The sequence below is a fragment of the Pongo abelii genome, chromosome 12 (genome assembly GCF_028885655.2).
Source record: "Pongo abelii isolate AG06213 chromosome 12, NHGRI_mPonAbe1-v2.0_pri, whole genome shotgun sequence".
Taxonomy (NCBI): Eukaryota; Metazoa; Chordata; class Mammalia; order Primates; family Hominidae; genus Pongo; species Pongo abelii.
The window spans coordinates 96,287,004-96,303,357 of NC_071997.2; the positions used below are offsets into that span (position 1 = coordinate 96,287,004).

At 40.1% G+C, this 16,354-nt stretch overlaps 1 protein-coding gene and 1 long non-coding RNA gene across 5 annotated transcripts in view; both read right to left on the reverse strand.

The window, feature by feature from the left end:
- CRIM1 (cysteine rich transmembrane BMP regulator 1) overlaps positions 1 to 16,354 on the reverse strand; it is a 195,651-nt gene that overhangs the window by 156,460 nt on the left and 22,837 nt on the right. The window lies entirely within an intron of this gene.
- Positions 398 to 16,354, reverse strand: part of LOC134759716 (uncharacterized) — a 37,939-nt gene continuing 21,982 nt past the window's right edge. The window contains exons 2-3 of the long non-coding RNA XR_010136313.1: positions 16,088 to 16,158; positions 398 to 15,869 (exon numbers count right to left, since the gene is read on the reverse strand). This is a non-coding gene — a long non-coding RNA (uncharacterized LOC134759716). The remainder of the gene's footprint in view (positions 15,870 to 16,087; positions 16,159 to 16,354) is intronic.

The window sequence follows — 16,354 nt, forward strand, 5'->3', positions numbered from 1 at the left end:
AGGGAGAATAGAAAATCTCGTTTTTGATTTCAGGAGATCAGGCTCACTTATTTGATCAAAGCCTCAGCTTTTAGTAAAATGATTATCTTTCAGATTTGAAGTTTATACCGACATACAATTTATGTTTTACTTAAAAACTGTTCTCCTATTTAGCCTATATTTGGTTCTGAGAAACAACATATATATAACATATATAGATAACATATATAACATATGATATGTTATATATAACACATACATAACATCATATATAACATGTTATATATAACATATATGATATATAGCATAAACATGTTATATATAACATATGTTATATATGTCACATATATACATGTTATATATAACATGTTATATATGACGTTATGTTATATATGTTATATATAGAGAGAAGCAACATACACACACACACATATAACATAGACACATAAAGGTACATTCCTATCTTCAAGACAATGAAATTAGTAAAGTACTCTGAAAGGAAAGTCAGAAGAAGAAAAAGAACACCATATTGAAAAAATTCAACATAGAAAAGAAGGTGATATTTGTCTTCAGTTATAACAAAATGTGCATCCAAGTGATTTCTTATCTCTGTCTGTGAACATGCCAGTAGTACTAGCATTTTACTACAGTTCAGTCAGATTTGCCATGAAGGAATTTTTGTGACTACATATGCAAATTTATAACTGAAAGGCAGTTTAGCCCTAGGAATTAAAAGAACTTGTAAGAAATTCAAGTAACATTTGAACTACTGGAAAACCATGTATATTTGTCCTCCTTTCCTTCACAGTTTTAAGAGGAAATCTTTATCACTGTTCTTATAAATACGTGCAGTTTATGAGTTGATCCTACTGCAGAATTTTTTCCACAGTAAACATCCCTTCCCACCATTCTAATTGGAACTCCCTGAAGACACCACTCTCCTGAACTACCACAATATCTTCTAACCTGGCTCCCTGCCACTATTCTCTTGTCTCTCCACCTCATTCCCCACAATGTCCCCAGATCCATCTTCCTCAAAAAACAAACCTGCCCAGTAATTCTCTCTTGGCAATAAGAAAATGTCCCAGCTTCTTACTGCTGAATATCAGCTTCCTCATGGCATGGCTTGTAGCTACTTCTGCAGACCCATTTTTCACCAGTCGCTCTCACATCCTAATGCTCTGGGCACACTGCGGATCTTACTAGAAACCCGCAGGAACTGCTCCCATGCTTTACTCGGGAGTGTCGTCCACCTGGAATACCTCCTTCCCTTCTTCCTCTGCTATCTCCTGCTCATCCTTCAAAACCTAGCTCAGATGTTACCTCTTTCGAGACGCCTTCTCTACCTGTTCCAGGAGAATAAGCTGCTCCATCCTCCATGCTCCCACAAACATCTGCACAGACCTGTTGTCCCCTACCATAGTGGTTTTATGTAAGCCATAATTCCCCAGTAGACAAAGAAGCCTCACATATGTATATATACACACGTATATATATGTATTATACATATATGTGTATATACACACACACATATGTGTCACTGGTATGGTCAATGCAGTTGTGTCTTTAACAAAAAAATGCCTAATTAAAAAATGTATATATATATATACACATTTTGTATATATGTACACATATATACAAAACATCACAAGGAAAACTATGTTTCAAGATAATATAAAGAACATGTTTAAACAATACAAATCCTATTTTAAAAGCTTATCATTACAGCACTGTACGAGGCACACATTTCAAAGAAATGCTTGGAATACTGGGCACATTTCTCACTAGGCATCATCTATCATTACTCTCTTCCCCCCATTCGGCTCTAAGACTTCAACCTCTTATCACCTGGCTGGCATCAACAGTCCTTCCAAGCAGCCCATCTCACAGCCAATTGGTTTTCACTGCCAGATGCTTTTCTCTGCCTCCCCACAGGAAGACCATTTCCCCCAAATCTGGAATCACAACTAAAAGGCCTTTGATGAGGCTGCTGGCCCCTTGCTGTTTTCTGCTGCTTTCTCAGCAGAAGTTTCCTGGCAGCAGCAGCAGACTCACCTGAAGATGCTCAGGTGAGGACTGCACCTGAAGATGCTCAGGTGAAGGTGACCATCCCCCTCAGAAACATTGCTGCCACTATGTTCAGCCAGGAAGCATCACTGACTCTAAAGCTAACAACATAGTAGACCCTTTTATTTTCTTTTTTTTTGAGAGTAAACTCTTTCAATTCTCTGCCTGCTCCTAATCAATACTTTGTTTTTCTTCTTGGGAAATGGTTTCCCTAGCAACCACTGCTTCATAGGATCAAGTACAACATGCCACTGAGACAAATGCTTTTCTGGTATTCAATTACAGAACACTGTATTTTAAAATAATTTAACAAAATCAACAAGGACTGAAAGCAAAAATGTAATGAGGTTTGATTATAGAAATCAAATCTGAGCCCAAGAGTTCTGCTAACAGCAGTCAGCAAATTATGTTTTAAAATCTTTTTCCTAAGTAAATCCACATACACAGCACAAGAATCAAGGTTCTGATTCTCTAACATAGTTCCTGGTTTCTCCTTGGACTGGTCAGGAAAAAAAAAAGTTAAAAACAGAGGTACTGATTTTTAACTATATGAAGTAGGTTTTTTCCCGGGACCCTAAATGTGATAAGATGTAGTCTCCTAGCCTGAAAGGTGAAGACAACTGAGGTACCTCTGCAAACGTATTTTTAAGTTTATAATTTCTGCAAGATACCAAATTAGGATATCACGTAAGTTACTTTCTCTAAGTATAAAATAAAGAAACCTAATTTCATAAATATATTCAAATTCATAAATGTTCAAATATGTCCAATATTGAGTACTACAGTGAAGTGCCAGGTATATTAAACTGCTAAACCAACACTTCCACTTGGATGTTCAGAAGACATCTTGAAATATAACGCTTTTTCTCATGACAAGCTCTGTACTTCAGTATGCAGCAGAATTACTTTATGTGTATTTCCCATTTCATCCCACAGAACATTAATAAGATGTGTAATTGAGGGCTGAAACGTCATAAACTTAATAATTTGTATTGCTTCGATCAAGGGCATTCAAGGAAACTAATTTTTATTATTTTAATTACTTACCATTTTGCTTTACTGAAAGTACACAGTGAATACAATAACTTACTAGCACAATTTGGTGCCACAACCTCTATTCATACTAAAGTATCAGGAGTTTTATGTACCATTTTTTTTTGCACCATTAGTGCAAAGTGGAAAAAGAAAAAAAAGCAAATAAAATGTTAATATGATTATGGAAATAGTTTTGACCTGATTTACCACCCAAAAAGGGCTTGGGGCTTCTAAGCGGTCTGTAGCCCCCACTTTGAGAACTGCTGTTCTAAAGAGCAGGTCCTGCAGCTACACCTAGGCCAAGGAATAACAAAGAACGCTGGGTACCTCTTCTAACAGTTACTGTAGAACCATAAAAATGAATGTTTCTTTAATGTGATTTAGCTAATATGTAACTGGTAAATAGGAAAACGGTGTCAGCATAATACAGCTGTTATGCTGGTTCTCATGTGATTTTTCCCAGCACATTAATGTTCTAAAAAAATCAAAAGTGGGCTGGGCGCAGTGGCTCACGCTTGTAATCCCAGCACTTTGGGAAGCCGAGATGGGTGGATCACGAGGTCAGGAGATCGAGACCATCCTGGCTAACATGGTGAAACCCCGTGTCCACTAAAAATACAAAAAAAAAAAAAAAAAAAAAATTAGCTGGCATGGTGGCGGACACCTGTAGTCCCAGCTACCTGGGAGGCTGAGGCAGGAGAATGTCGTGAACCCAGAGGCGGAGCTCGAAGTGAGCCCAGAGCGCATCACTGCACTCCAGCCTGGGTGACAGAGCGAGACTCCAACTCAAAGAAAAAAAAAAAAAAATCAAAAGTGGGCCAGGTGCAATGGCTCACACCTGTAATCCCAGCACTTTGGGAGACTAAGAAAGGCAGATGACTTCGCCCCAGGAGTTCGAGACCAGCCTGGGCAACATGACGAAACCCAGTCTCTACAAAAACCACAAAAATTAGCCGGGTGTGGTGGCGCATGCCTGTAATCCCAGCTACTTGGGAGGCTGAGGCATGAGAATTGCTTGAACCTGGGAGGTGGAGGTTGCAGTGAGCCAAAATCGCACCACTGCACTCGAGCCTGGGCGACAGAGCAAGACTCTGTCAAAAAAATAAATAAATAAAAATAAATATCAAGAGCAAGTTTTCTCACAGTTAAAAGTCTTACCAGTATATGGAAGACCTGAAGAAAAGGCTGAAAATTTTGCTTAAATTCCCTTCTTTAGTGCAAGAAATGACTGCTCTCGTGGTTAAAATGTCCTCTATATTAAACTATCTGGGGAAACTGCAAGCAGAAATGAGAAGGCTAGAGACACTTGCCCCTGTATTAAAAACAAAACGAAACAAACAAAAAAACCCCACAAAAACAATGATGAAGAAACTACTGGATGTTATGTTTAATTCTGATAACACCATTCTACATGAAAAGTAAATATCTTCAACACCCCGTGCCCTGAAAGGAGGCAGAATGAGCTTCGGAGTGTGGAGGGCTGCAAACGATGGACTACCAGAGATCCAGGTGCAAACAAATGCCAGGAACAGCTTACCTGGGCCAGTATTTTTATTTGAGTTCTTATTGTTTGCATTTATCCTCTATACACACAGTTGCATAGGTCTTGAGTGACCTTCCCCAACCCTATTTTTCCCAACAGCTCTCTTATTTTTAATGTAATGAATGATTTTGCAGAATATGAGTAGGTTTTTTTATTTGCTTTACAAGAGTGAACAACATATGTTGCCAAGGCAGAAAACACCCGTACTTCCAATAGCTACATTCAGTCTTGTCCTGGACTTAGTCCTTCTCCTCTAAGAATATCTTTCAATATTCTTGGTGATGCCTGAAATTCTTTCCTTCTACATTTGACATCAAAGATTTTCAATGCAAAGGCTAGTTGGAGAGAAGTTTCCATCCTGAGGGCAGGAAAGTGGGCACTGAGAAGGATATGAAGGATGAGGCCCCTTACAAGATGTGTGGAGGCATAACCAACACCAGAGCTGTGAAGAAGCAGCTCCAGGGGATACAGCCCCCTGTGCTAAGGAGCTACAGGAACCAGCTGTGGCAACACTAGCCTGAGTGGTCCTGGAGTCAACCTCTATGCCCTTCAACATATCTTTCCATCTGCTTGCTGGTGTCTGAAATTCCACTAACATGGAACAAAACATTTCAGGTATGAGTGCACTTACTGGACAAAGTACTGTGTGTTCATATGAAATTTCTGCCAGCCTGAAGGTAGAAGGCATTTGTATACTCAGATTCTTACCTTTTCCACCTTGTATCTGTTTAGGTTAATAGAGTTTACTCCAAACCAAGAGATGGCTGCACCCCATTATATGGCAATCCACTTACCAGAAATATGCTATAGCAGATATTAAAAAGCAAGAAACAAATTCACAGTACACACTCAGAAGCTCACAGTAATGGAATTCTGTTGGCAGAAGAGAAGCTTCTGGGAATATATATCAAATTAATTCTCCAGCTGTTCACATATCCCTGTGGCTACAGGAAGATGCAAATAGCTAATACTGGCATCTTTTTTCATGCCAGCCTAGAAACTCCAGTGTAATGTAAAATTGCTGCTCTTAACTCCCCCAGCTCCTGGCTGGCTGTTATCAGGCATTCAGTTCTGCTCGAGGAGGAATCTAATACAGTCTGCTTTCATTCTCTCTGCTTCAAGCTTAAGGCCTATGTTCCCAAAGCTGGTGCTCCCTTCTCTTTCTCTTCCTTGTGCCGCAATCAGTGCAAAGCAGGAAGGGCAAATTTATGGTTATCAGTAGAAATGATTCATGTTACAAAAATGTATTTTACAGACATTTCTACAAAGTGAAACAATTTTAAGCATATGTAACTATAAACCAGAGTGGACAAAGCCTGAATCTTTCAAACAATGGAATACTAAAGTGTGGACACAAATATTTGTTGAAGACTAACTCTTAAACTGATGCAAATGTCTAAATGTATAACAAACAACAAGAACACTGATTTGTATTATGTCCAAGTGAGGAAATCACTGAAAAACAAGCAGTACTGATCCAATATAATAAATCAACTTACAGCAAAATATTTGTTAATAAGCGTATGTCCCATTGCTGTACTTTTCATCCTACACTTCAGCAATACAACTAACAGAGAAGCACCAGTTTCATGTTTCATGAAACAAGAAATGATAAGGACAGGAGAAATTGGGGCTATAGGACACAACTCTCCTACTTCACAGTTCTGCCTAACCTAGGAGCCATCTTAAACTGCATACAAAGAAACAGCCCAGAGGGGGATGGTGTAATGGAGAGGGCCTTGGCCCAGGAGACCACAACCTTAGCTCTGTCACTCATTCACAGCAGGACCCTGAACAAGGCATTTAGCTCGCCAAGCTCCAATTTTTTAATTACAAAAAGGACACAGAATGGATAATTCATGAGGCCCCTTTAGACTTTATCCTCATGTTTGATTCTAGCATCTTTATTGAAATTGTACAATGCTAACAATTTATTTGGAACAGTGCCAGAGAATCACATGCCTATGGCAGTCATAATTTAAATTTAAAATAATGTTCCATTATCAGACCAATTTGACTTTGTTTTGAAAACAAAGTCACCATGCAGAGTAAGGCAAGCCAAAGGTCTTTTAATGTAATAAATATCACTTTCCGGGACCTTTCCAGTATCTCCATTCTTAGAGGATTCACTAGCTGAGGTCTCAGTAAATCTCAGTTTACTGAGGTCAGTTCAAGATTGGCTATGAACTGACAATTGTTGAAGCACTCTGTCATTACACAACTGTCTCTACTTCTGTACATATTTGGAAGTTTCTATAATAAAAAGATTTTTTAATGTGAGGGATTTATAGGGAACTTACCAAATACTTAAAAATGAAGAACAATGGAAGCACCATATGTCAACATTAACGGGGACACAGTTAAGACAGTGTTTAAAGGGAAATTTCACAGGGCATAAGACAAGCTAAAAAAAAAAAAAAAAAAAAAAAAGAACGAACTAAGCATCCAACTTGAAAAAAGAGCAACAGAATAAGTCCAAAGAATCAAGTAGGATGGAAATAATACATCTATGGAGAAAGTAAAAGCAGCAAAAACAGTTAACAAAATTAAAAAACTGGTTCTTGAGAAAGATTATTAAGACATCTTATAAATGGCTTTTGATGAGTAGTCTCACACAGCATGTTAACTCATCCAGATACTCTGATGTCTATTTTTTCAATCACTTTCTCTTTTGAGGTTTTACCAGGAAGCTACTCAAAGTTAGACGCTGAATGGCTCCATTTCTGAAATTTTTTAAATAACCAAGGTAGGTATTTAATGCCCATTTACATGTTTTCCTAGCTGTACTTTGTGGCACAGAACTTAACTCTCTTATATTCCCTCTGCTTTGAGAATAAAATCCAATAGTTTCCAAGGAAAATCTGAGGTCTTCTCCCCTGGTCCATGTTTGTGCTGTGCTAGATCAGCCTTCTATTCAGACACATGCCATGATTAAGCAATGCAGCTGTCTCTGAACTTGAATGTCCAGTAAAAAATGTAACTGCATGTTTATCCAGCTTCAAAGGACATCAATTTTCAGTTATCAAACATACTCTTACTTAAAAATTAATAAATCTTGGTTGAGGAAAAAAGTATTTTGGAGAAATGTCTAATTATTTCGTATTTGTTCTCTTCATCGGGATACTCTAAAAAGACATCCTTGGATTAAGCCAGGTCATTAGGTGTCTCTTACATATCTGGTTCAGAGTGTTTTATCCTCCTTCAGAGGTGCTTTAATGTAAATAACACCCAGCAAGGAGTGTTAAGAGAATAGCCCAACCAAACTTCTTAAGGATATGGAGTTGCAAAGCAATGGTCTACAAAATGAAGTCCAACATGCAGTCATTTGAGTCCCACGCAAGGAACAACGCAAAGCCAGTTTAGACTTGATCCCAACAAACTTCTTCAACCTCATCTCTGCCATGCCTTCCTCTTCTTCCAGTAAGACTTAGTGACTGACTATGAATTGCCTGAATGTCCCATGTTGTTTCATGACATTCATGGCTGTTCTGTCTGCCTAGAAAGCTACTTCTCTTCATCTGCACTGGAAACTCCTCCTCAGTGGTTAATATTTTCTTTAGGTTTCCCCACTCTATAGGGACTGAATTAAGTACTATTTCCAATGTAGGACTTCTACTGCATATCTATTAAAATTACTTCACTTGTAGCAGCACAATGAAATTGTTCATCTAATCTCCTTTACCAGAAGTGGGTTCTTTGAAACTAAGGATCTACTTTTTACTCTTCATCACTGAACTATCATAGGGCTTAGCAAATATAGCTTAGCAAAATAAATACCTGCAGAAGGAATAAATAGGGATAGAGAGGACGAGCACATGAATTTAATCAAAGCAATGTGAATCTCTGAGCAGCAAACTTTTTCTGGAAAGTAAATTTGTTGGTAGAGGAAGAAAGTCAATTATTTAGAAATAACAGAGAAACATCTTTGGATCTCAGTCTTCCTACTTGTGAAATATTAATATTAGCTCAAGTTTTCTTTTAACCTCAATACTGTATCAAGCAACACTTCCACAAATCAATATTTATGACATGTTGAAAGAGTGAATGAATATGCCTCAACCATGTTAGATAAATAAATAATAACTTAAATAATAAACTTTTAATCTCCCTTTCTGCCACTTCTGTATATTATGACAATAATTAGATAATGTGACACACGTTAATGCTTCTTGCCAGAATGTGACTTGAGGACATGAATAATGCACAGTACCATTTTATAAATATTAATGGATGCTCTAACCCAAAATCTGTTAGTCAAATCACCAAGAGTAAACCGGAAGACTAGGTATGGGGATTGCACACGTCTAAAAGTGTGAACCACTAGAGTGAAAAGAAATGTGACTAGACCTTCTAACAATTAAATACACATGGTGCTCTGAAAATAAGCACTGTGAAGGTATACATTTTTCGTTATACTAGGTGAAGAGGTAGCACAGATAATAAAGCACATTTCACCCCGAGACTAATCTTCTGATAACAGTTAACACTCATTGAGCACTTTCTATGTGCCAGAGACTGGAATAAGCACTCTCCATGGATTAATCAGTTTTACTGAGGAGGGAAGCTGAGCAACCTAGGTCTAAATCCCATATAGGATGTCACCCAGCAGGGGACATGAGGAGCTGAAGAAACAGGAAAGTGAGGCAGTCAAAGGCTGGGCAAAATTTCAAGTTCATGTCAATCCAGAAGACCTGAGCATCAGGGAAGAGAAGGGCAGGAACACCACTAATTCTCCCATCTCACTCTGGTGAGGTCCGTCTCCCATAATATGGCCTGGAGACCCCTGCTGATGGTCCTTTAACCACCAGGACAAGCAGAGGCCCCTCTATGACACCTTGCAGCCAAGAAACACAGCTGCAGAAGCACCTTTGGAGCCATCAGAACTGAAAACCCACCAATACAAACATGATCTCAACTAATCTATCATCGAGGAAAACAAGAGGTTCTTTGCTAAGACCTTCATATACAGCAATACTCCTGAAAAGCAAATAATAGTTTTGAAAAGGTTTAACGATCTGGAAGTTGCAATAAGGAATCTTTTCAGGATAATAACTTTGTGAAATCAGCTAGCAATCATTCTTTCAAGGAATGTTTTTACAAATCAACTTCAGCACTGCTGTGCACTTTACCTTAATAATTTATCTGAAGTCTTCAAAATAAACCAAGTGTAAGATAAATGAAAGAGTGACATAAATTCCAACAATTATACTACTGATCCTTGCCATTAACTCTAATACTGGTCTACAAAGAAATATCTTCCCTAAAAACCCAAACCTTTTTTTTTTTTTTTTTTTTTTTTTTTGGTGAAGCAAGATTATGTTTGGTCTTATTTATTCCTACTACACACTCCAAGAATCTGGTCCCAGCAACAAAACAAAATTTGCCACCAATATTCAATGAACATTGCTTCATATGTACGGCATACCATTTCCCAGTTGCCCAGTTTCATCTTAAGTGGAAGTCTGGCATGTATGTCAAAACCTTTTTTCTTAAAACATCATTAAGATCCACGTGGTTAGTGTATGTTTAGGTGGACAGTAGTGCTATAAATTAGAAATGAGAATCACAGAGACAACTGTGGCCTATTAAGACATCTCACAACACAGGGCCTGATCCACTGATTTTAAAGGCATCAAGTCCTTGAAATTCATTTTAAAACTCTCCAGAAAGAAGCAAATATAAATTAGGGGACAATGAAAAGCAGGACTCTTGCCTTAGGCCATGTCAAGAAATGAATATGAATACCTTGGGTGGACTATTATTTACACAGCAGTGATCTGACCCCTAACATTCATGGGAAATAAACCAGACAACAAGAACACAGAAAGATTAAAGTCTTAAGAACATGTTTGAAAAACATATTTACACATTTTTCACAAAACTGAGTTTCCTTTGTGTAGTATCTTACCTCTATACCTAACAGACACTCAGCTCCAACTCACTGAGTCCTCACTTTGGGGGTCCCAGAGATGACAGCACAAGCCGTATCTATAAATCTATGACGGCACTCTCCTGACCACAGGGTCAAGTCTGACCCCTCACACTGATAAATGAGGCCTGTGCCTAGCCCTAGCTGACCGTCCAGTTACCTCCCACTGTGCAGACAGCTGCTCTTCCCTTCCCCGGCTACTGCAGCCTCAAGGCTTTGGCACTTGTGTTCCCTCTGTCTGGAACATCCTACTCCAGGTGTGTGCATGGTTCACTCCAGCACATCTTCAGGTCTTCAATCAAACTCAACTTCCGGCAAGACTTTGGCAGACCATTAAAATTGCAAACCAGATACCACTGTGGCCGTCTCTGTCCCCTTTCTCAGCTTTATTTTTCTCCGTAGCACTTCTTTCCTCTTGTATGCTGTATGTTTTCCTTACTAATTTGGCTGATTCTGTCTATCAGAAAGCTCCGGTTGGTAGGAATTTTTGTCTTGTTCACTGCTGTATCTTCTGCACCTGGAACAGGGCTCAGCACATAGTAGGGCCTCCATAAATACTTACTCAATCAGCTGATTCCCTGAGTATACTATGAATGTTCACTCCCATGGGCCTTTACGGATCCCATTTCTCTGCTTAGGAACACTTTTTTTTCCTCCTGTCTACCTAGAAAGTTGCTACTACCATACTGTGCCCAGCTTAAATATCTTTTCTTCAAAGAAGTCTGATTTTCAATTTTCTTTCACCCATCCCTCTCTCTTTCCAGCACACCTGCCCCCAGCACTTCCCTTATCCTAAGGCACTGCTGAGCTTCTTGGGAGCAGAAACTGCTTCCCTCATTTCTATACTCACTCTGTGCTGAACACACAGCAGGCCTCCATATCCACTTGCTGAAGTAAATAAATGGTAAACCTGAGTAAGTGACTGCTCTATGAGGTAACTAGTATTATACTCTACTAACAATGCTGCATGGAAAAAAAGCAGCAGCTTTAAAAATGTTCTGTAGGTATCAAAGTTTCAGGTTTGTTTATTCACTACTTATGCATTCATATTTAAAATCTTTTGGGAATGGTTGAGATGCAAAGAAATAAACTTTATAATAATTCAGTCCTTCCAAGGACTAGGAAGCAGGTAAGTTTCAGATATTTTAAAACATAGCAGTCAAAATTAAGGAAAAATTTTTTATAGATTTCTACATTTCAAATTAGAACACATGTAGGTGTAAACATACACATGTAGAAAATTATTTGCTTCCAAAAGAAAACGTAAATATAACAGGTATGCATCACCCAGTCCTTTTTCCACATGCTACAGCAATATGTATTCCCATATGCAGTTAAGTAGGTAGATTTTTCAAGATCATGATTCTGTCATATTATTCTATTTAAAGTTGGTATTTAGAGTGGAAAAGAAGTCTCAAAAAAACTATCCAAATGACAAAGCTCACAATTTGTGGAAATACCTCTAATCACTATTTTATTAGGTTCAATACACCTTTCAAGAACTAACAGCTTTTAGGATATAAAAGGAAATACCAAACGCAGATAATTCCCATAGGATGCTCTGATCAAATCCATATCCTATGTAATGAACAATAATGATCACCAAGTTTCAAAGGATTAGAATATACAGAGATGCACAGCTTTTAACTTACGTGTATGTGCTTATTCTTTCCATTGTTCATTCCATTGTTTTGAACTTCCAATTTATGGAAGACTGGTAAGTTCTCAAGGCAGACCAGAAGATGCACCCCTTGAACCGGGAGACACAGGCCAACTTAGCTGCAGCACTGCCTGCAGCATCACACTGGGCCTCACCTGGTGTCTTTCTTATCAATTGGGTGGAAGAAAGGGATGCTGCACACCTGGACTGGCAGGCCCAATAAATTAGTGCCATAACCATGACATTTCTATTTAGCACCAGGACCAGTATTCCTAGGACTTCATATAATGTCTTGTGAGAAGAGAGAAAAGGACATTAGCACCCTTGCTTCAGACAGGATGTGTGGCATGGCCACGGAGCACTAATTATCATTCAAGACTACTCTGGGCACAGAAGTTAATTTACTCAACACAGAGAGATTCCAGCTGCACAGGAAACACAAGCCCTTCAGGTATGGCAGCAGTTAGGATCTCTCTCCACTTAAAACAGGTGTTTCAGAAACAGACTCTGCCTATAGTTTCTATTCCTTTCCCAAGAGCATGGAATTTAATTTTAAACATCCCCAACGAAAAGCTGGCTTGCCAACACACGCAGTTTGGAAACAGCATGATCTGCTAGTGGTTCCACAAGGGTTTACTGAGGCGGTTCCAGGCCCTGGTTCTGCATCCTGATTCTGCCAAAGGCTTTAATTAGGAGGAAGTTGAGGATACAAGGTTCCCTAATCCTGGAGAGAAGCAAAGAGCTGCTGGGCATATCATTACCCTGAGGCTCGTCCTCAGGTTTTTCTGAAAACCTCTTTGAGGGAGGTAACAGACCCAAGTGTGGTCCAGGTGGGTCCACCAATGACAGAAAACAGAAAGAGACAGGTGAGTAACAGTTGGCCTCACACTTGCACATGCACCCGCCCCTTTCACTAACCCCAATGACCCTATCTTTGCCAAGGCTGAGCATGTTAAAAAGCACTGGGGTATCCAAATGGGGTGTGCTTTACTCTAAAATAAAAATGGCATGAAAGGTTTTTTTTGAGACGAAGTCTCACTCTATCATACAGGCTGGAGTGCAGTGATGTAATCTCAGTTCACTGCAACCTCTGCCTCCCGGGTTCAGGTAATTCTCCCGCCTCAGCCTCCTGAGTAGCTGGGATTACAGGCGCGAGCCACTGCACCTGGCTGGAAGTTTCTTTAGGAGGGTCTTTTCCGCTTTCTAACATACTTGGTTTCTAAAGTGAGAAGTGTGTCTAGTCCACACAGTCACTGGACATTCCTTTTCTCATCCATCACCTTTGTCCTCTCCTACTACAATTTCCTCTGCATTCTGGCCTGCTCCTCCTCCTTCCCCTCACATCCTTTCCTCCTCACCCCAACTGCTCTGGCAGCTCATGTTCCTAAGCCTGGCTCTGCCAGAGGCCCCGGACCACAGGCCTGGTCTGAGGAAACCTGCCGGCTCCCTGCCCTGTCAGCCCCGCCCTCAGTGTGGGAGTCTAGCGGGAGCTGCCTGTGGGGCCGCGCTGGGCAGCATTTCCTTTCCCTCCATCCCACCTCAAGGCCATAGGGCACTCCTTCCCCCTCCTCCGAGTCCTTCCTGTTTCCCAGGCCAGGTCCATCCAGGACACTCAACTGCCAGGGGTCAGAGTGCCACATTCCAGAGGCTTCACACCACCACTGGGAGGGCTCTAGATTCCTGCGTGGGGGGTAGGGGCGGGGGCAAGAAGGCGGGCAGAGAGGCTGGCAGGGAAAAGTACAGCAGAGGCTGATCCAGCCCACTGTGTTCTGTATTCTGGGACAAAGTCATGGGGCAGGGAGAACAGTGGGGGCCCCCAGGAGTTCTCTCCAGACTGGGCAAGAGAAAGCTCCTTGACCCCTTTGGGTTAGGCAGGAAAAAGAGGCCATAACTGCAGACATGGTCGAAATTTCTTTTAAAATAAGAGAACATGACAAACTTTTATGGGTCTCAGTTCCTTAATCTGTAAAGTTAGGCTGGCCTAAAGGTGCTTTTCTGAAGAAACTTCCAACGCCACAATTCTGATTCCTGGTGTGGCAACAGTCCTCTGACCTCACTGATTTTCAGTCTGATGAGTTTTTGGCTAACGAACAGAAATACCACTTTCATTTGGAGGGCAAACAAAACTTCAACCTCCCAAAGCAAAATCCTCCCCTTGCAATACTGGATTTCTGTGCCTTGCAGACTCAATGTCTCCCAAACTTTATGTCCTTCTTTTTATTTCTTTGTCCTGTAGGTTTTAACTCTGTAGACTCTGGGCTCAAACCCACAGGATCTGGCCTCTCAAGGGCTTCCAACTCTTCCTGCTTGCAGGCCCCCAAGGCTTATGAAATTAAGCTCCAGGATGTGCATCCTATCAAGGTCACCCTCTGGAGCTAAGGGCTGCAGCATGATGGGACTGGACAACTCTGGCCCCATCCAGACCCAAGGGGAGCAGACCAGAGTACCATGACATATTGGGCAGTGCTGAATCCCTCTGACACAAGAGTACCACTCCACTGGAACTCAAAACAGGGAAGCCGGCAAGGAACAAGGAGCTTGAGCTCAAACTGTGTAGCATCAACAGGTGAACAAGCAGACTTCAGCCTGGTCTCGTGGAGGAGGATGCAGAGCTGGCCTGGCACTCTGAGGACAGGAGTACCTGATTGATAAGTGCAGACTCTGGCAGGGAAGGAAACAGAAAACGGTGCTGGGGAGATTGGGGAGAAGGAATAAATGAAGAGGAGTCCACTTAGGGCTGCCATTCATGCATCAGAGTCATAAGAAGCATGTGCAGTTAGGCTCTGCCTCTGCAAGACAGTCCATGGAGAAAATATCCCTGAGTGGTCAAAGTCTATCAACTGTACTTCAACTAAATCTCTACATTCCTCCCATATACATACCTTTTTTTTTTTTTTTTAACCAAACTATTGCTTTTAATAAATCCTTATGAGTAAAGTTTGACCACAAAGTCAGTCTGTGGGTAAGATGATTAATATGATCCTACAAAAACATACCCTGATACAGATTCATCTCATTCTAAGCAATTGCTTTTCTTTAAAAAAAAAAAAAAAGAAAGAAAAGAAAGAAAGAAATAGAATCCCTGACCAATTATGACCTCCTTCCTCTCAAGCAAGGATTCAACACAGAACACTCATTTACTAAGACCCAATACTAGTGAGAGGATATGTTTTCTGGAATTAACTAGAGTTTGGACCCCAAGTACATACTACCCTTCATTAAAAACCAGTTGAGTGCTCTGTTCGGAAGACTGCACATTACCTCTGCGTGCTGCTCTTCTCATACTCTGAGAAGGCCACACTGTTGTCAGGGCTGAAATAAAAGTGCCTGATTTTTGTACCAGCAGAGTGTGGAACTACAGCAGAAGCAAATCAGATGGCTCATAAATCAGATGTGCTGTGACAACTCTTCCTTTCATGAAGATCAGATTTTAAATGGACCACTTCGGTTTGGATGAGAGAAACATGAGAAAGAAGGAAAGCATTTGTACATTCTTCTAGTCTTTTAATAAAATGATGAATCCTTCAAACCACCTGCATAATTTTGCCACACAAGAACCACAGTGTACTCATTTGCACTGATAAATTTATTTCACTTTAACTTGACTACAAGGCAAGGATTTCATAGTTACAAAAAAAAATCTGGAACACAGAGACCTAGAAAAAGGAAAGACAAGTTATTAAAATTTGTACAATGGACAACAGAAATATTTCTTTAAAACAAGACAAGCTATTTCATTTGAATGAGTATGCGTGTATGTTAGCTGAAAGCTCTAAATTTCTCCATAAAAAGGATTTTTACTACTGTTGCTATCCTGTTACAGAATTCATTTTTAAAATCAATAAATATTTTTAGAATGAGAAGAAGCACTTACAAAATGCTGATAACAGGACTGTAGGTTCATGTTGTTGTCACCTTTGTAGATATGATCACCTGCACTCCAGCCTGGGTGACAGAGTGAGACTCCGTTGACAGAGACTCCATTTCAAAACAAAAACAAAAACAAACAAAAAAAACCCCATCTTCTGCAAATTTTAATCTCTAGCTTGATGTCTTTTGTTAGCCAAAAAGACATTAGACTTTGAAAATGACTGAGGTCAGAGGACTGTTGCCACACCAGGAACAATCCAATCTCTGGATC